The sequence below is a fragment of the Mesoplodon densirostris genome, chromosome 4 (genome assembly GCF_025265405.1).
Source record: "Mesoplodon densirostris isolate mMesDen1 chromosome 4, mMesDen1 primary haplotype, whole genome shotgun sequence".
Classification (NCBI taxonomy): Eukaryota; Metazoa; Chordata; class Mammalia; order Artiodactyla; family Ziphiidae; genus Mesoplodon; species Mesoplodon densirostris.
This window is the reverse complement of record NC_082664.1, coordinates 20,894,116-20,921,365: the sequence shown is the minus strand read 5'-3', so window position 1 is coordinate 20,921,365 and position 27,250 is coordinate 20,894,116. Positions and strand designations below refer to the sequence as shown.

At 36.8% G+C, this 27,250-nt stretch overlaps 1 pseudogene; it reads right to left on the bottom strand.

Annotated features, from left to right (window-relative positions):
• LOC132488024 (uncharacterized) overlaps window positions 1-27,250 on the bottom strand; it is a 76,262-nt pseudogene that overhangs the window by 44,552 nt on the left and 4,460 nt on the right.

The window sequence follows — 27,250 nt, the reverse complement described above, 5'->3', positions numbered from 1 at the left end:
AAGTGAGCAATTAAATGACATTGAGTATATTCTCAGTGTTGTACAGCCACCCGATCTATACAGTTCCAAACTATTTTCATCACCACAAAATAAAACCCTGTACCTACTGAAATTAAGCAGTCATTTGCTATTCTCTCCTTCCACCAACTCCCAGAAACTACCAATCCACTTCCTGTCCCTATGAATGTACCTATTCTGTATATTTCATATAAATCGAATTCTATAATATGTAGCTTTTTGTGTCTGGATCCTTTCATTATGCATAATGTTTTTTAAGGTTCATCTCCTTTATAGAATATACTAGTATGGTGTTCCTTTTTGTAGATGAATAATATTCCACTTCATGTATGTATGTATGTATGTATGTATATACTACAATTTGTTTATCCTTTTGTCCAGTTTTGGACATCAGATTTTTTTCCACCTTTTGGCTACTATGAATAGTGCTATTATAAGCACACATATGCAGGTATTTGTTTGAGTACCTTATCTCAGTTCTTCTGAGTGTACACATAGGAGTGTAATTATCAGGTCATATGATGATTTTATGTTCAACTTTTTGAGAAATCACTGAACTGTCTTCCACAGAGATGCACCATTTTACATTCCTACTAGGAGTATATGAAGGTTCCAATTTCTCCATTTCCTTTTCAACACTTGCTAATTTCCATTTTTTAAAAAATATTATTATAGCAATCCTAGTATGTTTGAAGTGGTATCTCAAGATTTTGACTTGCATTTTCCTAATAACTAATGACATCCTCCATCTTTTCATGTGCTTTTTGGACATTTGTATATTTTCTTTGGAGGAATATCTATTAAAGTCCATTGTCCATTTTTAAATGTTTTTTTGAGTTTTAGAAGTTTTGAAAAATATATTCTGCATGTTAAACCTTTGAAGGTTAGTTTTATGTGGTCAACTTGATGGAGCTAAGGGATCCTCATATAGCTGGTAAAACTTTGTTTCTGGGTGTGTCTGTGATTTCTATAAGAAGCTACCTTTGATTCAGTAGACTGAGTAAAGTGATCTCTTACCAAAGTGGGTGGGCCTCATCTAATCTTTGGAAGCCTGAATGGAACAAAAATGCAAACGAAGGGCAAATTCTCTTTGCTTGAGCTGGGAAGTCCATATTTTACTGCCCTCAGACATCAAAGCTCCTGGTTTGTGGGCCCTTGGACTCCAGGACTTACACCATCAGCTCCCGTGGTTCTCAGAACTTCTGATTCAGATCAAATTATACAATGATCTTCCCTGGTTCTCCAGCTTGCAGACAGCAGACTGTGGAACTTTTCCACATCCATAAGAGTGTGAGCCAATTCTTATAATCTCTCTTCTCTCTCTCTTTCTCTCTTTTTCTTATATCTATATCTATATCTATATAGCTACAATTATCCCCTATTGGTTCTGTTTCTCTGGAGAACCATGAATAATACAGTATCTTTATCATATATATGATGTGCAATATTCCCTCCCATTCTGTATGTCATTTCTCTTTCTTGATAATGACCTTTTTGCAGGAGTAAAATAAATGTCCAAATTCATTCTTTGGTATGTGGATATGTCCTACCACCACTTGTTGAAGAGACTATTTTCTTTTTTTTTCTTTGTCAAAATATGTATCTAATAGTTCTCAAAAGATAAGGATATAATTCTTCATATGTATCTTACATATTTTAGTCTCCAATATTTTTTATAAATGTTTACATTTTTAATTCTTAGACACTAATTTCGTTGGAAAATTTTCAAACCAGTATCTTACATTTTCTCACTGTAAAGAGCAGCTAAACTGAGATGAATTTTAGCAGAGTTTTAGTGTCAGATAGTATGTCTGTTTATGTGTGTGCATTGGGAGTGGGTGTGTGTGCTCAAACTCTTCAGAATTATTCTATGTAGATATCAAGCTTAACTCATGTTGAGACTAAGTATGGTAGAGGTTTGTTCTGTTTTGATTACATCACTAGGTGCATATGAACTAGTGAGGAAAATGTAAGGTTGAGTGATGAGATTATAACTGGTGCAGTTCCACACACAGGAACTGCCTCCACGCTTGCCTAGCTCAGCATTCTTCCATACCCAAGTATCAGCAAATTACCATTTGTTTGTGTGATTTCAACAAATGGTAACAAAATCTACTCAGGGTGAAATCCTAATAATTGTCCCCAGAAACCTAAAGACGAGTGGTGCCAGTCCCAACTTTCCTTTACTCCATGACCTCTCAGTACTGCCGACTGTGCTGCTGACATTTCTTCATTTTCAGGTTAGACAATTATCATGATGAACCAGAATATATAAGGAGGAAATTACGTTTTTATAGGGTACTGAGTGTTTTGTCTCTTAAATTCAAGAATGGGGGCTTCCCTGGTGGTGCAATGGTTGAGAGTCCACCTGCCGATGCAGGGGACACTGGTTCATGCTCTGGTCCGGGAAGATCCCACATGCCATGGAGCGGCTGGGCCTGTGAGCCATGGCCACTAAGCCTGCACATCCAGAGCCTGTGCTCTGCAATGGGAGAGGCCACAACAGTGAGAGACCTGCATACCACAAAAAAAAAAAAAAGATATTTTTCTTTTAGTTATCATATTGACCATTTAAGGAACTATCCTCACTATTCATGTGGTAAGAGGCATCTCTTACTCAACAAACACATCTATAAATTTGATCTATGATTACCACTTCTAGAAATATATCCTTAAAAAAATAACTAGACAAATGCACAAAGATACATATGATTTTCTTCAATATGTTTTTTATTTTAGTGAAAAATTGAAAATGATATAAATGTATAACAATAATAGCTTAAGTAAGTTAAAGAATAAAATAACATGTAAAGTTTAAAAACAAGAGCAAACATTTTTGTTTAGCATGCATTACTGACTATAATATATTGTTATGTAAATAGAGAAGTTTACTGACAATATGTAGACGTGCACCATTTTTGTAATACATTACACAGGTATATAACACACATATTATAATAAAGTTATAGAGACATACATTTATTTTTTCTTGTTTCCAGGTTATGGCAATTTGAATTATTATATTTTGGGGGCTATATTAATTTTCAGTTTATATGTAATAAACACACAGTGTACATTAAAAAGGATGTAGCTCACAATACTTTTTTTTTCCCTCTAGAATGCTATGAATAGGCCAGTGTTCTTTTATTATGCAATATAATGGAGTTGTCACAACTGGACACATTGAAGAGGTTAAAAGGACAAGTTAATAGCATATCAAAGCTAATGATAAAAAGTAAAATATGAAAATGTAAAGAATTTTAGGCAAAAATGACTTAATGACACAATTTTAGCTTAGAGTCCCAGGAGCATGACTTCCACTCTGAGTAATGTCTTATGATGTAAATAGTCACAGGTCACCAGAAAACTGTACAGAGTAATACAGAAATACATTTATAAGCAGTTTCTAGTAGGCATTCAATTTTTCATTCAAATCTTCTGCCTACAATTAGCCATAGGGGCAGAAACTAGCCTGCAAGTAATTGCACTTGTAATGGGTTTTCTAAGTAATAACTATGTTACTTCTTCCCTAAAATGAAGGGACTTCTTTCCAATTGTATGTGCAAGTAGACCTCATTATGAGGTCTATTATTTTCAGCATCCATTTGGCAAGTGCAAAATATTTGGGGGTCAAAATGATGAGTGTTTAAAGTGTATGCTCCAAGAACATACTCATTCTAGTTAACCACTGCTGCTGCATTACAAACTATCCAAAATTAGAACCTTAAGCGACACCATTTATTAAATATTATAATTAAGTGGTTCAGGAATTTCTCAGGAATCAGCTGTCTATTTCTTCTACTCCACATGATACTGAAAGTGGTTACTTGGTTTTATCTAGTTTGTGAATGGACTTGACCATGCTTTACTTGCATATCTTTCACCTTGATGAAGATTGTGGAATAGTGGCCCTCACCTGGAACCCTTGAGCAAAGCACCAGCATGGTGACATCAGGTTAGGCGGGGTTCTTACATGGGCGTTCACAAAGTCAAGATGGACTGTTTTAGTGCAGCTGTCCCCAACCTTATTTGTACCAGGGACTGGTATCATGGAAGACAGTTTTTCCAAGGATGGGGGCTGGGGGATGGTTTCAGGATGATTCAAGTACATTACATTTATTGTGCACTTTATTTCTATTATTATTACTTTATAATTTATAATGAAATAATTATACAGCTCACCATAATGCAGAATCAGTGGGAACCCTGAGCTTGTTTTCACTAGACACTCACTGATAGGGTTTTGATATGAGTCTGCAAGCAATTGATTTATTATGGTATCTATGCAATCAAACGTCTCTGCTAATGACAATCTGTGTTTGCAGCTGCTCCCCAGCACTAGTATCACCACCTCAGCTCCACCTCAGATCATCAGGCATTAGATTCTCATAAGGAGCGCTCAATCTAGATCCCTCACATGCACAGTTCACAGTAGGGTTTGCACTCTTATAAGAATCTAATGCTGCCGCTGATCTGAGAGGAGGTGGAGCTCAGACAGTAATGTAAGCGATGAGGAGAGGCTGTAAATACAGATGAAGCTTGGCTTGCTCACCTGCCACTCACCTCCTGCTGTGTGACCCAATTCCTAACAGGCCACAGACCGGTACTGGTCCATGGCCCAGGGGTAGAGGACTCCTGTTCTAGAAAACAAGGTAGGGGCTGTGTATACTTTTGGTTAAGTTTTGAAAATCACTTAGCATCATTTCTGTAATATTTTGGTTATAGTAGTTACAAGCCTTCCTAGGTTTAAGAGGAGCTGAGGAGTGTCAAAGAATTTGTAGTGATGTCTTAAAACTGGCATAAAATAGCCTAAGAAAGAAAGAAGGAAAAATACAATAGTGGAAACACACATTTATGGGTAAGCAGTAAATGAGTAAGTGAAGTATAGTGTTGGCCAAAAAGTGCCTTTGTTTTTTAAATAAAAATAAAAGACACATTTTTCATTTTCACCAAGAACTTGATTGAACAACGTATCACCCTTTTGTTTCACTACCTTCTGCCATTTTCCAGGCAACTACGTAATTCCATCTTCCCAAAATTTCTTATGTTTTTGAGTAAAGAACTGTTCCAGGTGCCTTTTACAGTCTTCCAGGAATTGAATTTTTTTCCATTAAGAGAATTTTGTAAAGACTGAAATAAATGGAAGTCTGAAGGTGCAATGTCTGGTGAATACGCTCATGAATCAGAACTTCCTAGCAAAGCTGTGAGTTTTGCTTGGTCATCAAAGAAACATGTGGTCTTGCATTATCCTAATGGAAGACTATGCATTTTCTGTTGACTATTCTGGATGCTTTTCATCAAATGCTGCTTTCAGTTGGTCTAATTGGGAGCAGTACTTTTTGGAAATAATCATTTGGTTCTCCAGAAGGAGCTCATAATAGAGGATTCCCTTCCAATCCCACCATATACACAATATCACCTTCTTTGGATGAAGAGCAGCCTTTGGTATGGTTGTAGTGGTTCATTTCACTTGCCCCACGACCTTTTCCATTCCACATTATTGTACAGTATCCACTTTTCACTACCCGTCATAATATGTTTTAAAAATGGAACGTTTTCATTACCTTTAAGTAGAGAATCACATGTGGAAATACAGTCAAGAAGGTTTTTTCACTTAACTTATGTGGAACCCAAACATCAAAGTGATTAACATAACCAAGTTGGTTCAAATGATTTTCAATGCTTTATTTGGATACTGTGAGTATGTTGGCTATCTCCCTCATGGTATCACATTAATTGTTTTCAATTAATGTCTCTATTTGATTGCTATAAACTTCAACTGGTCTACCCAACTGTGGAGCATCATCCAGCAAGAAATCTTTAGCATGAAACTTTGCAAATCACTTTTGACATGTTCGAGCAGTCACAGCACCTTCTCCATATGTGCACAAATTCAGTTGCTTTTTTACCTTTCTTGAAATAATAAAGCATGATATGCCAAAACTGTTCCTTTTTTCTTCCATCTTCAAAAGTAAAATGGCTACACAAGAATTCACCAACTTTGATATGTCTTTTTCTAAATGCATGCTGATTTGACAGCTGTCACATACAATCTAACAAAACTGTTTCAAATGAAGTTAAAGACAACTAAGTGTTACTAGAGCCATCTTATGGAAAAAACAAAATGAAACTTTTGGACAACCCAATGGAATTTAACATAGATTGAATGCCAAAATTGAAAGTAAACTGCTTGTTACAAATACATGTATGAAATTTTCATCATATACAAAATACATGGGTAGAAATAACAAATTGCAGACAAGTAAAATATCCTTTTGTTTAAAATGTCAAAGGTACTTCGCTAAGATTTTAATTTTTTTAAATTAAGTATGATAGCTACAATTTACAGATCATGGGCTCTATGCCAGGCACTCTATTAAGTGCTCTGAATTAATTATCATATTTAATTCATTAAACAATGCAAGGAAGAAATTATTTTTATCTCTGTCTTATAGTTTAGAAAACTGTCGTTCGAAGAGGATACGTAACATACCAAAGATCACATAACTTGTTAATAGAAACAAGTACAGTTACAAAACCAGGTCATCAGACTCCAAAACACATTGTTGTAAATACTACATTTTATACCTTTACTTGCTTAGAAGAATTTCAGAGAAAATTATCTTTAATAAAATACATCCCTGGACTTTTGTGGGACAAAAACTATTTTAAAACCTAATTCAAAGACTAAAATTAAGATCAGAGATATAGGAAGAAACGTATATCATTTTCTAAGTTCACTTATGCTAATGGTTCCCAAGAATTTTTATAAAGGAGTTATCATTTTAGAAATATGAAATCATACAAACTTAGAGATTGAAGGGAATACAGAAGCAGTCTAGTCAAGTGACCTAATTTTTATAGTTCGTTTAGTTGCAAAATCATGAAAAATCACTAATATGGTACATTCTATGGAGTAATTCAGAGTATTGAAGTTTTCCTTAGAAACTGTAAATTTTCCCAACTCCACCTATCACCTAAAATTTCCTAAAATATTTGTAACGTTGGAAGCAGATTTCAGTTTTTGTCCTTAAAAGAAAGGAAAAAGTTCATTAATACCTACCAAAAACACTGCTAAAGAAGACAATTTTCCAAGGACTCTGATGATAACTGATCCACCTTCTGTAATATACCCTGAAAACATTTTGGTTAAAAATGCTAGATAAATAAATCATCATCCATTATGAATTGCACATTAAGGTATGAGGCACATTCAGAAGTAATTTAAACCAGGCATGACAAGTCTAGGTGATTTTCGTTAAGAAAAGACAATGAAAATTGGCTTGAAAAGGCAAAATTACAGTCTGTCATCTGAAGTTGTTGAAAACGAAAATCTTTTAACCAGGAGAGAAAGATTATAATAATAAACACAGTATGAAAATGTTTTGTTTTTTATAATTCAATAAAAACCCAAATCCATCAGAGAATGAAACAAGACTTGAAAACTGGTTTATAGATTCCATTTTGCAATATTATTTCTATAAATAATTTATAGCTCCAATAGTTACATATCTACATTTATTTATGTTGTATCTTGAAGGTATAAGAAATATCACCTCTACATTTTCTCAGCACACCATTCTAGGCTCTTCCTGGACTAGCATTTTGTCTTTTCTTCAAAACAGTGCCCCTAGCCTAACCACATGGAACCACACAATTTCATATTCATTAATTTTGGGGGGTATTATTAAATCTTTGCTCAGTGTGAACCATCAGTCCAGTAGAGTGTTATATCTGTTTGCCTTGCTTCTTCTTAAAAGATCGTCTCAAAAATCTCTCTCCCTGAAGCTGTCCCTCAAGCATCCTCCTTTACTAGAATTACTTCTCTCTTAATATACCAACATTGCCATTTAGCAGATCCTTCAGCAGGCTTTGAACTCATTGAGTGTGAGGCAGAGTCACCTTCATCTTTTAATCAGCAGGGTACTTAGCACTATGTATTTCTCATCATAAAGTCTCAATAAGTACATACTGAAGCAGATAAAAAGGAAGACAGAATGGAAAAGGAGAAATAAAAAGAAAGTGTAAATGAAAAATGAAAAATGAAAAACAGGCTCTAAAATCAGGATATAAGGAGAGGTTACAACTATCAGTAGTATCAGAGATAGTTTATGTTATGTGCAGGACTGGACAACTATGAAGTCGTCAGACTATAAGTACCAAGAGGACAGGCATCATGTTGTTTTGCTCAGTATCTTCTCTCATGTTCATGGAAGGTGGTAGATAAAGGAAGTCAAGTCCCCAAATCTGCAGTTGGCAAGCTGGTGGTTTAGTTCTAGTATAAGCCAGCAGGCTTTAGACCCAAGGAGAGCCAAAGTTTTAGTCTGAGTCTGAAGACAAGAACAAATTATATCTCAGTTCAAGCTGTCAGGGTGGAAGAGTTCTTTCTTCCTTTCAGGAAGGTCAGACTTTATGTTCCATTCAGGCCTTCAACTTATTCGATGAGAGCCACCTTATTACAGAAGACAATCTTCTTTATTCAGTCTACCAATTCAGATATTAATCTCCTCCAAAAACACTCACAGAACACCCAGGATAATGTTTTACCAAACATCTGGGCACTCCATGGCCCAGGTAACACATAAAATTAACAATCACAAGAACACCTCTTGTTAACTTCCCAGCCTTATGCATCTCCTTAAACCATACTTAATCTCCAAATGAAGATAATAACAAAGTCCTAATTCTACCTAACATGATACAGCTATCCTGCATGCAATTGAAAATGCACTAAACCCTTCCTCAGAAGAAGAGGTAAAGTCCTTGAGTGATATTTACTCTTCCCTTTGATATCCTGTAACTTAAATACTATGACATAAAGTCAATATATCTTATGTGATGAGGGAATAAGAGAGAAAAAAAGGGTATTGGTATTACATATACATACACACCCATACACAAACACACCCACACAAAATGCAGAAGAAATACTTATGACAATTACAGTCCTCCTGTCTGTAATTGGTCATGAGATTAAAGTTGGTATTTATAACTATCTTCTCCAATACCCATGGTGTATTCCTTTTCCTTCAGAAAGCACTTCAGCTGACCATAGTTTTTACCTGATTATGTGACTCAAATCTTAATTCCCGAGGGTCTTGGCTATTAGTACTCCTGCCTTGATTGGATGGTTGTAGTTTTACATTGACTTTAATTAAAACACATGATAATAATAAGACACTCTAATCTTTCTGTATTCCAGATATACTAGTCCAATTGCAGAGTAGTAGTCCAATTTGCCCTTGGTATTCAGGATCAATCATTTGATCCAACACAGTAACTATTTTCTTCTCCTGTTAATTCAGAGGCGTTAGGAGTCCAAAGTGGCTAGGTGGCAATCTTAACTTCCTGTTCAATGGAATCACTGTTATAACTCCTGGTGGAAGCATTGTTTGTAGAGAAAGCAAATCCTTATCCAGAGTAAATGCAAAATGCTGACCCTTCCATGATGGAAGATGTCCATTATAACCAACCTGCCACCTGGGTTGATAACTCCAGGGAATGGTATCAAACTGAGGACTCCTTGTTGGCCTCTGCAACTGGGAGATTGGATACTCAGCAATGGACATAGCCAAGTCAGCCTTGATGAGTGGAAGACTGTGCTGAGCTCATGCATAACTCTATGTCTTACTACCATGGTCACTTTGTTCATGAGCCTATCAGGTGATGGTAGGAGTGACTGGGTAAAGAGGCTGACAGGTATCCATAGAATGGGTCATCTAATCCAATCCACTTAGATATTAAAATCCTTCTTTAGTGATCATTTCAAATAGGACACTCTTTAGTGATCATTCAAATAGGGCACAAATACCTTTACATTTTTTTGCCTCTTCAGAGGTCTACCCACATAACTCTTTCCCAAATTTCCTTGTCATTAATATTCTAATAATGTTGCTTCCAAGTTCCTGACCATCCAGTCAAACTTCCCACAGCCCATGAATCATTTAATAATCACATGTTTGGCTAATTCTTCTCTAAGCAAATTGAACAGTCAGGTACACTGCTTGAACTTCTGCCCACTAGGAGGAATTTTCTTCTCCACTGTCCTCCAGAGATATCCCAGAAAGGGGTTATAGTGCTGCAGCTGTCCATTTTTGGGTGGTTCCTCCATACAGTGCAGAACTAATGGTAAAAGAGTCCTGAGTCTTCTCTTCCTCTGTAAGGTGATCATAGGAAACTCCCCAAAGAGACCATAGGTACATACTGGAAGAGAGAAAGCAGTTGCAGGCATGGGAACCATGGACATTCAAACTACCTTTTCATGTAGCTTACCTGTGCCTTCAGAGCCTGCTCAGTCCTGATCACGTGCCTCTTCATTTTGATATTGAAGTGCTGATGGGCATGCCCAACTTTATTGCTTGATGGTTTAGATAATGCCCAGTTCATGATGAACAGCTCAGATCGCGTGGTAACTTGATGACCCAGGGTTAAGCGTTCAGTCTCTACGAAGGCACAGTAGCAGGCCAAGAGCTGCTTCTCAAAAGGGGAGTAGTTATGTGCAGAAAAAGGCAGGGCTAATCCAAAATCCTAAGTACCTGCACTTCAATTCACCTCCAGAGGCCTGCCAAAGGTCCTAAACAGCATCTCTGTCTGACTCTACCATTACAAACACCATTGGATCTGCTGGATCATATGAACCAAGAGGGAGAGCAGCTTGGACCTGTTCTAGAGCCTTCTCTTATACTGTAACCTGCTTAGAACTGGCAGCTTACCAGGCCATTGGTAAGTGGGCTAAGGTAACACCACAGATGAGAAATATGTTGTCTTCTAAATCCAAAGAGGTCCACTAGATGCTGTGCTGCTGTGCATATTTTTTGGTTGTCAGAGGGGCCAGATGAAACAACTTATTGTCCGCCTTAGAAGGGATATCTTGATGTGCCACTGAGGTAGAAAGCCTTTTAATTTTATTCAGAATTAATTTCCCACCCTCTGCATAAAAATGTCTTACCAATAAGTCTAGAGTAGCTGTTACTTTTTGCTCATTAAATCTAATCAATATAATGCTATCAATGTAATGGACTAGTATGATATCTTGTATAAAAAGTGACTAGGATTCTTGTGAACTAAATTATGACATAGGGCTAGATATCAATATACCCACGAGGTAGGGCAGTGAAGGTACATTGCTGGCCTTTCTAGCTGCAGGCAAACTGCTGTTGGTAGTCTTTCTTGACAGGGATGGAGAAAAAGGAATTTGTCAGATCAATATCTGCATATCAGGTAACAGGGGATGCATTAAATTGCTCAAGCAATGATATCACATCTGGTACAGCAGTGCAGTTAGACCCACCACCTGGTTAAGCTTATGATAATCCACCACTATTCTCCAAGTCTTATCTATCTTCTGCACAGACCAAATAGGAGAGTTGAATGGGAATGCGGTTGGAATCACTACTCATGCATCTTCCAAGTCCTTCATGGTGGCAATAATTTCTACAATCACTCCAGGAATGTGGTATTGCTTTTGGTTTACAATTTTTTCCAGGCATTTGGCCTTTATTACTATTATAGCCCTCATTCTATAAGTCATAGAACCAATGCTGTAGTTGCTGAGTATGTCTATTCCAACTATACATTCCAGAACTGGATATATAACTTCACGGTGTGTTTGTGGACTCAGTTAGCCCACTGAGAAAACCTGAGCTAAAATTCTGTTGATCATGCGATCTTCATAAGCCCCTACTTTGGCTGGTGAACCACAATGTCATTTTGGGTCTCCTGGAATTAGTGTCAGTTCAGAGTCAGTGTCCAGTAATCCCCCCCAAATTCTGATTATGTCCTTTTCCCTAATGCATAGTTACACTAGTAAAAAGCTGAATGTCCCTTTGGGAAAAGATAGGAAAACAATTAACAGTATAATTTTCGGGTAGTGTACAAGGTTTCATCCTCAAGGGAACCAGGCCTCTACATCATTCAAGTGATTCTGGGTCTGTAAACTGGCTGAGTCTGGAAATAGATGGAGGGGACATGATTCTGTTTTCATGATTTAGATTTGACTTTTGTTTACTTGACCTAGAATTTCTGCTTACGTAGATCAAGTAAGAATTTAGTAGGCTTCTTATTTATTTCACTTCTAGAAACACCAAGATCTAACTAACCAATGCTATGGGATTTCAGGTGTCAGAATATTCTGATTGTTGCATTGACTCTGTTGGCCATTATGGTAAACCAAGCCCACCTTCCCTATGATGGTTGAGTCCCTCCTGGTGGCTCCTGCTACCCTAAGATCCAATTACATCTATTGCATTTAGGTTTCTCAATACAGTAAATACTGTTCCTGCTGTAAGGTCTGGTGTATAGAGAGGAGGGATCACAGAGCTCTTCAAGAATGCCAGGGCTCCTTCACAAATTCATTTCTCACAATGGTGAGAAGTATGTCTTCTGGAAACTCCCAGTTAGGTTGATTTGGTCTTAAATGACAAATCCTCTCCAGCATTTCAATCTCCCTATTCCTTTGAACCCCTTACACTACATTAAATGAAAACAGGCCTGGCATTTCCAACTATGGGCCACTTTTTGGTCCACGTTTCAGCTAAACAACCAAACTGTTAGAACCTTTGCTAACTCCTGGAACTACAACATTAAATGCAGAATCTCTGCTTAGTGAACCCATATTAGTAAACTTGGCTTGATCCAAATTTATGACTCTTCCTCCATTATGGTCTTGTTTTATTTATTTAGAAGTAAACTTTGTTCTATCAATGTTCTTGCTCTCATTTTACTGAAAATTTTTGTATCAAAGGCACTAAGTAGATACTTATTAATAGAGAAACTATTGAATGAATGTTTTATGAATGTGTTTAGAATTTTAAGCACAGGTACTAATAGTAATTAAGACTTGAGTTATTGCTTCTATTACTAGAATCAGAATCTGAAGGTGAAGTTAAAAACATAAGGATGTGACTAAGAGTTATTAATTCAACCCAAGGTAGGTGTTTGAGAAACAGTTAACTCAGCCAACTTAGACTGGTGACTGGTTCTTACATTGCCTTTTATAGTTGGAAGTGCTGATGTAAGACTTGGATTAAATGACAGCAAACTAGAGAAATGTAAAAATGTAACAACTGGCTTCATGGTCTCAAGAGTAAGGTCAGGGACCAGGGTGACCTTATGATTAGCCTCTAGCCTACAGAAATCAAAGACAGAAACAGAAAGGAAAAGAATGTAGAAACAGAGAAAAGAATCTAGTACAGCTCATCTCTGTAGCCTTGGAACACCAAATATTCTATCTTACAGTGTGTTGTTCAAGGGGAAGAATCAAAGAAACATAAAGTCACCTATTTCTGCTTTATTATGATTATATTTTTAAAATTTCTTAAGGTTTTATAATTAATTGCACATGATATAGAACAGAAAATTATTAATCTATACTTCTGATTCCAAAAGTCAATTCATTTTCTCCACCTTAGGTCACTTATAGACAAGCAGAGGAAAATAGCTAATGTTTTTACTTTATTCACATTATGTTTCTAATTTATCACTGAACTGGCAGTCCAAAAAAAGGCTGGAAGAAAAAGCTCAAATGTGTCTTGCAGTCTAGAATTTGGTTTTAGATTTTCCAGAGCAAGAGCAAAAAAATCTAGATGTGTGTAGGGTTTATATGGGTTGGTGTATGTACACACAGGTGTATTTATAGGTGGAGATCCAGGACTCTCTTGAGGTACCTTTGCATTTTATTTTTTAATTTTTTTTTAACATCTTCATTGGAGCATAATAGCCTTATAGTGTTGTGTTAGTTTCTGCTGTATAACAAAGTGAATCAGTTATATGTATACATATATCTCCTATCCCCTCCCTCTTGCGCCTCCTTCCCACTTTCCCTATCCCACCCCTCTAGGTGGTCACAAAGCAACCAACTGATCTCCCTGTGCTATGCGGCTGATTCTGACCAGCCGTGTATTTTACATTTGGTAGTGTATATATGTGAATGCTACTCTTTCACTTCATCCCAGGTTACCCTTTCCTCTCCCCATGTCCTCAAGTCCATTCTCTACCTCTGTGTCTTTATTCCTGTCCTACCCCTATGTTTACCAGAATCTTCTTTTTTCTTTTTAGATTCCATATACATGTGTTAGCATATGGTATTTGTTTTCTTTCTTTTGACTTAATTCACTCTGTATGACACACTCTAGGTCCATCCATCTCATTACAAATAACTCAACTCTGTTTATTTTTATGGCTGAATAATATTCCATTGTATATATGTGCCTCATCTTCTTTATCCATTCATCTGTTGATGGACACTTAGGTTGCTTCCATGTCCTGTCTATTGTAAATAGAGCTGCAATGAACATTGTGGTACGTGTCCCTTTTTGAATTAGGGTTTTCTCAGGGTATATGCCCAGTAGTGGGATTGCTGGGTCATATGGTAGTTCTATTTTTAGATTTCAAGGAACCTCCATACTGTTCTCCATATTGGCTGTATCAATTTACATTGCCACCAACAGTACAAGAGGGTTCCCTTTGCTCCACACCCTCTCCAGCATTTATAGTACGTAGATTTTTTTGATGATGGCCATTCTGACTTGTATCAGGTGATACCTCATTGTGGTTTTGGTTCACATTTCTGTAATGGTTAGTGATGTTGAGAATCTTTCATGTGTTTGTTGGCAATCTATATCTTCTCTGGAGAAATGTCTATTTAGGTCTTCTGCCCATTTTTGGATTGGGTTGTTTGTTTTTTTGATATTGAGCTGCATGAACTCCTTGTATATTTTAGAGATTAATTCTTTGTCCATTGCTTCATTTGCAAATATTTTCTCCCAATCTGACAGTTGTTTTTTATCTTGTTTATGGTCTCCTTTGCTGTGAAAAAGCTTTTAAGTTTCACTTGTTCCCATTTGTTTATTTTTGTTTTTTATTTCCATTTCTCTAGGAGGTGGGTCAAAAAGGGTCTTGCTGTGATTTATGTCATAGAGTGTTCTGCCTAAGTTTTCCTCTAAGAGTTTTATAGTGTCTGGCTTTACATTTAGGTCTTTAATCCATTTGGAGTTTATTTTTGTGTATGGTGTTAGGAAGTGTTCTAATTTCATTCTTTTACATGTAGCTGCCCAGTTTTTCCAGCACCACTTACTGAAGAGGCAGTCTCTTCTCCATTGTATATTCTTGCCTCCTTTATCAAAGATAAGGTGACCACATGTGCACGGGTTTATCTATGGGCTTTCTGTCCTGTTCCATTGATCTATGTTTCTGTTTTTGTGCCAGTACAATACTGTTTTGATTAATGTAGCTTTGTAGTATAGTCTGAAGTCAGGGGGCCTGATTCCTCCAGCTCCATTTTTCTTTCTCAAGATTGCTTTGGCTATTCAGGGTCTTTTGTGTTTCTATACAAATTGTGAAATTTTTTTCTAGTTTTGTGAAAAATGTCATTGATAGCTTGATAGGGCTTGCATTGAATCTGTAGATTGCTTTGAGTAAAATAGTTATTTTCACAATGTTGATTCTTCCAGTCCAACAACATGGTATATCTCTCCATCTGTCTGTATCATCTTTAATTTCTTTCATCAGTGTCTTATAGTTTTCTGCATACATGTCTTTTGTCTCCTTAGGAAGGTTTATTCCTAGGTATTTTATTCTTTTTGTTGCAATGGTAAATGGGATTGTTTCCTTAATTTCTCTTTCAGATTTTCCATCATTAGTTTATTGGAATGCAAGAGATTTCTGTGCATTAATTTTGTATGCTGCTGCTTTACCAAGTTCATTGATTAGCTCTGCTAGTTTTCTGGTAGCATCTTTAGGTTTCTCTTTGTATAGTGTGATGTCATCTGCAAACAGTGACAGTTTTACTTCTTTTCTGATTTGGATTCCTTTTATATCTTCTTCTTCTCTGCTGTGGTTAAAACTTCCAAAACTATGTTGAATACTAGCAGTGTGAGTGGGTAACCTTGTCTTGTTCCTGATCTTAGAGGAAATGTTTTCAGTTTTTCACCAATGAGAATGATGTTGGCTGTGGGTTTGTCATATATGGTCTTTATTAAGTTGAGGTAGGTTCCCTCTATGCCCACTTTCTGAAGAGTTTTTCTTATAAATGGTTGTTGAATTTCGTTGAAAGCTTTTTCTGCATCTACTGAGATGATCATATGGCTTTTATCCTTCAGTTTGTTAATATGGTGTATCACATTGATTGATTTGCATATATTGAAGAATCTTTGCATTCCTACGATAAACACAACTTGATCATGGTGTATAATCCTTTTAATGTGCTGTTGGATTCTGCTTGCTGGTATTTTGTTGAGGATTTTGTATCTATGATCATCAATGATATTGGCCTGTAATTTTCTTTTTTTGTGTGACATCTTTGTCTGGTTTGGTATCAGAGTGATGGTGGCTTCACAGAATAAATTTGTGAGGGGTGCTCCCTTTGCTATATTTTGGAAGAGTTTGAGAAGGATAGGTGTTAACTCTTCTGTATATGTTTGATAGAATTTACCCGTGCAGCCCTCTGGTCCTCAACTTTTGTTTGTTGGAAGATTTTTAATCACAGTTTCAATTTCAGTTCTTGTGATCGGTCTGTTCATACTTTCTATTTCTTCTTGGTTTAGTCTTGGAAGTTTTTACTTTTCTAAGAAATTGTCCATTTCTTCCAGGATGTCCATTTTATTGGCACATAGAGTTGCTTTTAGTAGTCTCTCATGATTCTTTGTATTTCTTCAGTGTCAGTTGTTACTTCTCCTTTCTCATTTCTAATTCTGTTGATTTGAGTCTTCTCCCTCTTTTTCTTGATGAGTCTGGCTAATGGTTTATCATTTTGTTTACATTCTGAAAGAACTAGCTTTTAGTTTTCTTGATCTTTGCTATTGTTTCCTTCATTAGCTTTTTTTTTTTTTTAGTTTTTTTTTAGTTTTTGGCTGTGTTGGGTCTTTGCTTCTGATCACGGGCTTCTTCTAGTTGTGGCAAGCATGATTACTCTTCTTTGCGGTGCATGGGCTTCTCATTGCAGTGGCTTCTCTTGTTATGGAACCAAGGCTCTAGGCATAAAGGCTTCAGTAGTTGTGGCTGGCGGGCTCTAGAGTGCAGGCTCAGTAGTTAGGCTCATGGGTTTAGCTGCTCTGCGGCATGTGGGATCTTCCTGGACCAGGGATCATACCCATATCCCCTTCATTGGCAGATGGATTCTTAACCACTGTGCCACCAGGGAAGCCCCCTTTCATTTATTTTTCATTGATTTCTGATCTGATCTTTATGATTTCTTTCCTTCTGCTAACTTTGGTTTATTTGTTTCTTTGTTTTCTTACTCTAATTGCTTTAGGTGTAAGGTTAGTTTGTTTATTTGAGATTTTTCTTGTTTCTTGCAGTAGGGTTTTATTGCTATAAATATCCCTGTTAGAACCACTTTTGCTGCATCCCATAGGTTTTGGGTCATTGAGTTTTCATTGTCATTTTTTTCTAAGTATTTTTTGAACTCCTCTTTGATTTCTTCAGTGACCTCTTGGTTATTTAGTAGCATATTGTCTAGTCTCCTTGTGTTTGTATTTTTTACAGTTATTTTCCTGTAATTGATATCTAGTCTCATAGCATTGTGGTTAGAAATATTCTTGATATGATATAAATTTTCTTAAATTTAACGAGACTTGATTTGTGATCCAAGATATGATCTATCCTGAAGAATGTTCCATGAGCACTTGGGAAGAAAGTGTATTCTGTTGTTTTTGGATGGACTGTCCTATAAATATCAATTAAGTCTATCTGGTCTAAGGTTTCTTTTAAGCTTGTGTTTCCTTTTTTATTTTCATTTTTGATGATCTCTCCCTTGGAGAAAGTGGGGTGCTAAAATCCCCTTCTATTATTGTTACTGTCAATTTCCCCTTTCATGGCTGTTAGCATTTGCCTTATGTATTGAGGTGTTCCTATGTTGGGTATATATATATTTACAATAGTTATATCTCCTTCTTTGGTTGATCCCTTGTCATTATGTAGTGTCCTTCTTTGTCTCCTGTAATAGTCTTTATTTTAAAGTCTATTTTGTCTGATATGAGAATTGCTCTTCCAGCTTTCTTTTGATTTACACTTGCAGTTTTCCATGGCCTCACTTTCAGTCTGGATATGTCCCTAGGTCTGAAGTGGGTCTCTTGTAGACAGCATATATACCAGTCTTGTTTTTGTATTCATTCAACCAGTCTGTGTCTTTTGGTTGGAGCATTTAATCCACTTAAATTTAAGGTAATTATCAATATGTATATTCCTATCACCATTTTCTTAATTGCTTTGGGTTTGTTATTGTAGGTCTTTCCTTCTCTTTTATTTTCTTCCTAGAGAAGTTCTTTTAGCATTTGTTATAACTCTGGTTTGGTGGTCCTGAATTCTCTTAACTTTTACTTGTCTGTAAAGGTTTTAATTTCTCCACTGAATCTGAATGAGATTCTTTCTGAGTAGAGTAATCTTGGTTGTAGGTTTTCCCTTTTCATCACTTTGAATAGGTCCTGCCACTCCATTCTGGCTTGCAGAGTTTCTGCTGAAAGATCAGCTGTTAACCTTGTGGGGTTTCCCTTATATGTTATTTGTTGTTTTCCTTTGCTGCTTTTAACATTTTTTCTTTGAATTTAATTTCTGATAGTTTGATAAATTTATATCTTGGAGTGTTTCTCCTTGGATTTATCCTATATGGGATTCTCTGCACTTCCTGGACTTGACTGACTATTTCCTTTCTCATGTTAGGGAAGTTTTCAAATATAATCTCTTCAAATGTATTTTTAGATGCTTTCTTTGTCACTTCTTTTTCTGGGACCCCCATAATTTGAATGTTGGTACATTTAATGTGTCCCAGAGGTCTCTGAGACTGTCTTCAATTCTTTTCATTCTTTTTTCTTTATTCTGCTCTGTGGCAGTTATTTCCACTATTTTATCTTCCAGGACACTTCTCTGTTCTTCTGCCTCAGTTATTCTGCTGTTGATTCATTCTACAGTATTTTTAATTTAATTTATTGTGTTGTTCATCTTTATTTGTTCTTTAGTTCTCTAGGTCCTTGTTAATGTTTCTTGTAGTTTCTCCATTCTATTTCCAAGATTTTGGAATATCTTTAGTATCATTACTCTGAATTCTTTTTCAGGTAGACTGTCTATTTACTTTTCATTTGTTTGGTCTGGTGGGTTTTTACCTTGCTCCCTCATCTGCTGCTTATTTCCCTGTTTTCTCATTTTGTTTAACTTACCGTGTTTTGGGTTTTCTTTTTGCAGCCTGCAAGTTTGTAGTTCCTATTATTTTTGGTTTCTGCCCCCAGTGGATGAGGTTTCTTCAGTGACTTTTGTAGGCTTCCTGGTGGAGGGGTCTGGTGCCTCTGTTCTGGTGGGTGGGTCTGTATCTTGTCCTTCTGGTGTGCAGAGCGTATCTAGTGGTGTGCTTTGGAGTGTCTGTGAACTTAGTATGACTTTAGGCAGCCTCTCTGCTAATGGATGTGGTTGTGTTCCTGTGTTGTTAGTTGTTTGGCATGGGGCGTCCATCACAGGAGCTTGATGGCCGTTTGGTGGAGCTGGGTCTTAGTGTTGAGATGCAGATCTCTGGGAGAGTTCTCACCAACTGATATTACGTGGGGCCGAGAGGTTTCTGGTGGTCCCATGTCCTGAACTCAGTCCTCTCACCTTAAGCCTCAGGCCTGACACCCGGCTGGAGCACCAAGACCCTGCCAACCACATGGCTCAGAAGAAGAGGAAGAGAGAAAAAAAACAAGAAAACAAACAAAGAGAACCCTAGGACAAATGGTAAAAGCCAACCTATACAGACAAAGTCACACAAAGAAGCATACACATACACACTCACAAAAAGAGAAAAAGGAAAATATATATATTTTTTAAAAGGAAGTGAGCAACCAAACCAATAAACAAATCCACCAATGATAATAAGCACTAAATATTATACAAAGATAAACATAAAACCAGAAACAAAATTAGAAGAAGAAGGCAAACCCCAAGTCTACAATTGCTTCCAAAGTCCACCACCTCAATTTTGGGATCATTCATTGTCTATTCAGGTATTCTTCAGATGCAGGGTTTATCAAGTTGATTGTGGTGATTTAATCTGCTGCTCCTGAGGCTTCACAGAGAAATTTCCCTTTCTCTTCTTTGTTTGCACAGCTTCTGGGTTTCAGCTTTGGATTTGGCCCCACCTCTGCATGTTCGTTGCCCTCAGGCAACTGTTCCCCGCCCTGACAGGAGTGGGTTAAAGCAGCAGCTGATTAGGACTCTCTTGCTCTCTCAGGCTGGGGAGAGGGGAGGTATGGTAATCATAATTGGAATATGGGGCAAACCTGAGGTGGCAGAGGCTGGCATGTCATTGCAACAGCCTGAGGCATGACATGTGTTTGCCCGGGGAAGTTGTTCCTGGATCTCTGGACCCTGGCAGTGGTTGGCTGGGCAGGCTCCTGTGGGGGCAGTGTGGATAGTGACCTGCGCTTGCATACAGGATTTTTTTTGTGGCAGTGGCAGCAGCCTTAGCATTTCACGCCTGTCTCTGGAATCCGAGTTGATAGTTGTGTCTCGTGCCTGTCTCTGACACTTGCTTAGGCAGTGTTCTGCCTTCTGTGGGCACACTGGGAAGGAATCCCCTCTCCTCTCACACCCCAAAACAGAGGTCTCTTTCCTCTCCGGCAGTTCCAAGCTTTTTCTTGGACTCCCTCCTGGCTAGCTGTGGTGCACTAGCCCCCTTCAGGCTGTGTTCATGCATCCAACCACAGTCCTCTCCCTGAGGTCTGACTTTCAAAGCCCGAGCTTCAGTTCCTGGCCCCCACCAACCGCAGTGGGTGAGTAGACAAGCCTCTCAGGCTGATGAATGTTGGTCAGCACAGATCCTATGTGTGGGAATCTCTCTGCTTTGCCCTCTGCATCCCTGTTGCTGTGTTCTCCTCCTTGTCTCTGAAGCTTCCTCCCTGCCCAACCCCCATCTCCATCTGTGAAGGGGCTCCCTAGTGTGTGGAAACTTTCCCACCTTCTCAACTCCCTCCCAGAAGTATGAGTCCTGTCCCTTTTCTTTTGTCTCTGTTTTTTCTTCGGCCCTACCCAGGTATGTAGGGATTTTCTTGCCTTTTGGGAAGTCTAAGGTCTTCTGCCAGCCTTCAGTAGGTGTTCTATAGGAGTTCTTCCTTATGTAGATGTATTTGTGGAGATGTAGGTGATCTCCACTTCTTACTCCTCCACCTTCTTGAAGGTTCCCTTCCCTTTGCATTCTAATAGCTTATTTTGGAAAAATAAAAAGGAAAATTTTTCCCTAGAGTAAGAGAAAAAGTGGTGGGGCCTCGGCAGGCCTTTACCCAAGACACATTTCTCCTTAGAATGAAGTCTAGAAAATGAATGGGGACAACCTTGGCCTATGTACTGATTTGTTCCAGGTTGCAACTTTATTGATCTTTGGCTGCAGGTAATTACCTGAAAATGTGTTAACAGACCCCAAGGGTGACAGGAAAGTGAAGGAACAATGTTCATCATGTGGCCCAGAGTTTAGACATCACAGCTTCAACTGACAGAAAAAAAAAAAAAAGACAGCCCAAAACTCTTTAGTGGAGAAGAACAGATTTTTTAAGACGTGTTTTTTTCAACCTCAACACTATTGACATTTTGAGCCAGATAATTCTTTGTTTTGGGGACTTTCTTGTACATGGTAAGTTGCTTAGTGTATCCCTGGTCTCTACCCATTAGATGCCATAACTGCTCCACCCCCCACTCCCAAGTCTTGGTAAGCATAAATTTCCGTAGATTGCCAAAAGTACTCAGAGATTCAAAATTATTCCCCCTCCCCTAACAACTGCTATTAGAGAAGAAGAAACACAAAGTACAGTTGACCTTCCTTATCTGTGAATGTAGAAACCACAGATATGGAGAGCCCACTGTACTATCACATTTTATGTGAGGGACTTGAAAATATTCAGATTTTAGTATCCACGGGGTTCCTGGAACCAATCTCCAGGACACCAAGGGAATTTAAGAAATTCATAAGAATAGTCTATAAACCCAAATAAATAAAATGAATTTTCAGTGTAAAATACGAAGGATTAGAAGCAAAATATAGCTAAACTGCTATAGTCAATCATAAATTAACATTAGTAATTCATTCATTTCTTTTTTTTCTACCAACATTTATTCCATGGTAACTAGATGCCAAGCCCATACAAGGATCTGGAGAGCTTGGTCTGATGAAACAGGTAATAAATAATGGGACAATTGTAAAGCAAATTATGTACAGGGTATTACAGAACTTCTATGTTAAGGGCTCTAACCAGTCTGAATTGAAGCATCTTTCTAATTATTCCTTTCTGTAAACTCTCTTGAAATATTTCCTCCTCAACATGGCAAATTTTTTCTAGTAACCCATTAATACTCTATTCTCTTCACACCAAAACACCCTTTTCATTAATTTTTTGTGTAATGTTGGAGTTATAAAACAAAATTAGTTTGTTCCTTGACATTAGTTGCATAAGGCCTCATTTAGTAGCAGCTTGGGCCTCTGGGAAAACTCTCTCCCAGAGAGTAGCAGCAGGGGATCAACTGGCTTTTAAACAGTCATATTTGCAAGTGCCCAGCAGGTTGGGATGTGATAACAGCTAGCAGATACTTCACAAGGATTTTCTCAGCCAAGTCTGGAAAGCTTCTGTCATATGCCATTGTGAAGTGAATAATCAAAGTTGTTCTTGGGGGAGGGTCCTTTCCCCTGCCACCAGGCCTTCTTACTAAACTAGTTTAAAGAGGAGAAGAGAGCCATATGAATTAAATGAGAGAGGAGAGTTTGATTTTTAGGAGAGATTGCAAATTTTCCAGATGTTTCTCATAAAAAAGATCCATTTTGACAGTCCTGCCTCAATCTATATTTTTACCTAGTCCCTTTTTTTCAGTATGCCTAAGAAACTTAAGTTAAAGAGAAAGTTTGGGCAAAATTTTGATTCAGCTTTTTGTAGAATGCATTTTATCTTTTCTTTACAGACTGGCTGGGTGGGTGAATTTTGTTTGTGTTAAATTCTCCTAATAATTTTTGTTATCTATAGGATGAATTATAGTATATAAAAATATAAAAATGATGATATTAAAACAATGTTTATTTGTTTTTAGTCTTATTTGTTTCCCTGAATTCCAAATGTTAGTGAGTTCCTCTAAGTTAGAGTATCTCAGAGCATTAAGTTGAATAAGATATATAAAAGCTAAGCATATTAAACTGAAGATTTATAAGATAAAAAATAATTTACTTAGATTAAAATAAGTCAGGCATTGTATGAAGCCAGACTATCTCATCAAAATGGTTTGGCAAGGACTGTGCATGATTTTATGGACAGCAGGATAGCCTTGGGAAAAGAAGTTCAACCCGGGTTATCAGAGTCAACAGGCACTTCTATTCCAAAAAAGCCATGTTAATGCAGTAGTCTACAGTTGTCACTTTCAAAGAAGAGCTTCTTATATAGGACTACTTCAGAATTTGGAATCTTTAAAAAGAAATGTAGACAAATGTGAAGAAAATAATTTATCTCTGAAGTAGAAAGTAGAACTTAGAAAGTTTTCAACTAATTTTTTAAAATGATGTTTCTACCTCTGTTTCTAGTAAAATAAATTTTATTTTACTGGAAATAAAATGACATAAATAAAATGTACTTTTCTGACATTTATGTGTTTGTTTTCTTTCCACATTTAACTTTACAGGAGCCATAAAACTAAATTAGTTAAAAAATTATTCCTGTGTTTAACAAAGTTTTCTGTGTATATTTTACTGATATGAGATCACCATTAATAAAAATATTATTAGGTGTGGACCAGCATTTGTGTTTAAATGGTATTCCATTAACAATATATAATCAGGCAGTTATGATATTGATAATGAAATAAATTTTATAAAACTATGATTATACTTCTTGGAAGTACATTGGAGAGGTAAGAATAGAACTTCCTCACAAAATCATGTCTAAAAGAAATAGGGATTGACTAGAGCATCTCAAACTAGAGCATTGAATTTGTTTTTATTGAAAGTATCCCCAAAATTAGCAGAAGGAAATAAATCATAAATATCAGAGCAGAAATAAATGAAAGAGAAACAAAGAAAACAATAACAAAGATCAATAAAACTAAAAGCTGGTTCTTTGAGAAGATAAACAAAATTGATAAACCATTAGCCAGACTCGTCAAGGAAAAGAGGGAGAGGACTCAAATCAATAAAATTAGAAATGAAAAAAGAGAAGTTACAACAGATACCTCAGAAATACAAAGCATCCTAAGAGACTATTACAAGCAACTCTATGTCAATAAAATGGACAACCTGGAAGAAATGGACAAATTCTTAGAAAGGTATAACCATCCAAGACTGAACCAGGAAGAAATAAAAAATATGAACAGACCAATCACAAGTAATGAAATTGAAACTGTGATTAAAAATCTTCCAACAAACAAAAGTACAGGACCAGATGGCTTCACAGGTGAATTCTATCAAACATTTAGAGAAGAGCTAACACCCATCCTTCTCAAACTTTTTCCAAAAATTGCAGAGGAAGGAACACTCCCAAACTCATTCTATGAGGCCAACATCACCCTTTTATCAGACAAAGATACTACAAAGAAAGAAAATTACAGACCAATATCACTGATGAATATAGATGCAAAAATCCTCAACAAAATACTAGCAAACAGAATCCAACAACACATTAAAAGGAACATACATCATGACTAAGTGGGATTTATCCCAGGGATGCAAGGATTCTTCAATATATGCAAATCAATCAATGTGAAACACCATATGAACAAACTGAAGAAGAAAAACCATATGATCATCTCAATAGATGCAGAAAAAGCTTTTGACAAAATTCAACACTTATTTATAATAAAAACTCTCCAGAAAGTGGGCACAGGGGGAACCAACCTCAACATAATAAAGGCCATATATGACAAACACACAGCAAACATCATTCTCAATGGTGGAAAACTGAAAGCATTTCCTCTAAGATCAGGAACAAGACAAGGATTTCCACTCTCACCACTATTATTCAACATAGTTTTGGAAGTCCTAGCCATGACAATCAGAGAAGAAAAATAAATAAAAGGAATACAAATTGGAAAAAAATAAGTAAAACTGTCACTCTTTGCAGATGACAAGATACTATACATAGAGAATCCTAAAGATGCCACCAGAAAACTACTAGAATGAATCAATTAATTTGGTAAAGTTGCAGGATACAAAATTGATGCACAGAAATCTCTTGCATTCTTATACACTAATGATAAAAATATGAAAGAGAAATTAAGGAAACACTTCCATTGCAACAAAAAGCATAAAATACCTAGGAATAAACTTACCTAGGGAGACAAAACACCTGTATGCTGAAAACTATGACAATGATGAAAGAAATTAAAGGTGATATCAACAGATGGAGAGATATACAGTGTTCTTGGATTGGAAGAATCAATACTGTGAAAATGACTATACTATCCAAAGCAATCTACAGATTCAATGCAAGCCCTATCAAAATACCAATGGCAATTTTTACAGAACTAGAACAAAAAATCTTAAAATTTGTATGGAGACACAAAAGACCCTGAATAGCCCAAGCAGTCTTGAGGGAAAAAAACGGAGCTGCAGGAATCAGACTCCCTGACTTCAGACTATAGTACAAAGTTACAGTAATCAAGACAATATGGTACTGGCACAAAAACAGAAACATAGATCAATGGAAGAAGATAGAAAGCCCAGAGATGAACCAATGCACATATGGTCAACTATTCTATGACAAAGGAGGCAAGGATATACAATGGAGAAAAGACAGTCTCTTCAATAAGTGGTGCAGGGAAAACTGGATGACTACATGTAAAAGAATGAAATGAGAACACTCCCTAACACCATACACAAAAATAAATTCAAGATGGATTCAAGACCTAAGTATAAGACTGGACACTATAAAACTCTTAGAGGAAAACATAGGAAGAACACTCTTTAACATAAATCACAGCAAGATCTGTTGTGATCCACCTCTTAGGGTAATGGAAATAAAAACAAAAATAAAAATATGGGGCCTAATGGAACTTAAAAGCTTTTGCACAGCAAAGAAAACCATAAACAAGATGAAAAGGCAGCACTCAGAATGAGAGAAAATATTTGCAAATGAATCAATGGACAAAGGATTAATCTCCAAAATATATAAACAGCTCATGCAGCTCAATATTAAACAAACAAACAAACAAACAAACATCCCAATCCAAAAATGAGCAGAAGACCTAATGAGACATTTCCTGGAAGAAGACATACAGATGGCCAAGAGACACACTAAAAGTTGCTCAACATCACTAATTATTAGAGAAATGTAAATCAAAACTACAATGAGGTATCACCTCACACCACTTAGAATGGGCATCATCAGAAAATGTACAAACAACAAATGCTGGAGAGGGTGTGGAGAAAGAGGAACCCTCTTGCACTGTTGGTGGGAATGTAAATTGATACAGCCACTATGGAGAACAGTATGGACATTCCTTAAAAAATTAAAATAGAACTACCATATGACCCAGCAATCCCACTCCTGGGCATATACCCTGAGAAAACCATAATTCAAAAAGAGTCATGTACCACAATGTTCATTGCAGCTCTATTTACAATAGTCATGACATGGAAGCAACCTAAGTGTGTATCAACAGATGAATGGATAAAGAAGATGTGGCACATATATACAGTGTAATATTACTCAGCCATAAAAAGAAACGAAATTGAGTTATCTGTAGTGAGGTGGATGGACCTAGAGTCTGTCATAGAGAGTGAAGTAAGTCAGAAAGAGAAAAACAAATACTGTATACTAACACATATATATGGAATCAAAAAAAAAAAAAGTCATGAAGAACCTAGGGGCAAGATGGGAATAAAGACAGAGACCTAATAGAGAATGGACTTGAGGATATGGGGAGGGGGAAGGGTAAGCTGGGAGAAAGTGAGAGAGTGGCATGGACATATATACACTACCAAATGTAAAATAGATAGCTAGTGGGAAGCAGCCACATATCACAGGGAGATCCACTTGGTGCTTTGTGACCACCTAGACAGGTGGGATAAGGAGGATAGGAAGGAGGGAGATGATACAAGAGGGAAGAGATATGGGGACATATGTATATGTATAACTGATTCACTTTGTTATAAAGCAGAAACTAACACACCATTGTAAAGCAATTATACTCTAATAAAGATGTTAAAAATTAAAAAAAAAGAAATAAGAATAAGGACTGATTAAATTCTTATATTGTTTGATGCAAAAAAAATAAATAAATTCAGGTCTAAGTTTTGGCCATGAAGAAT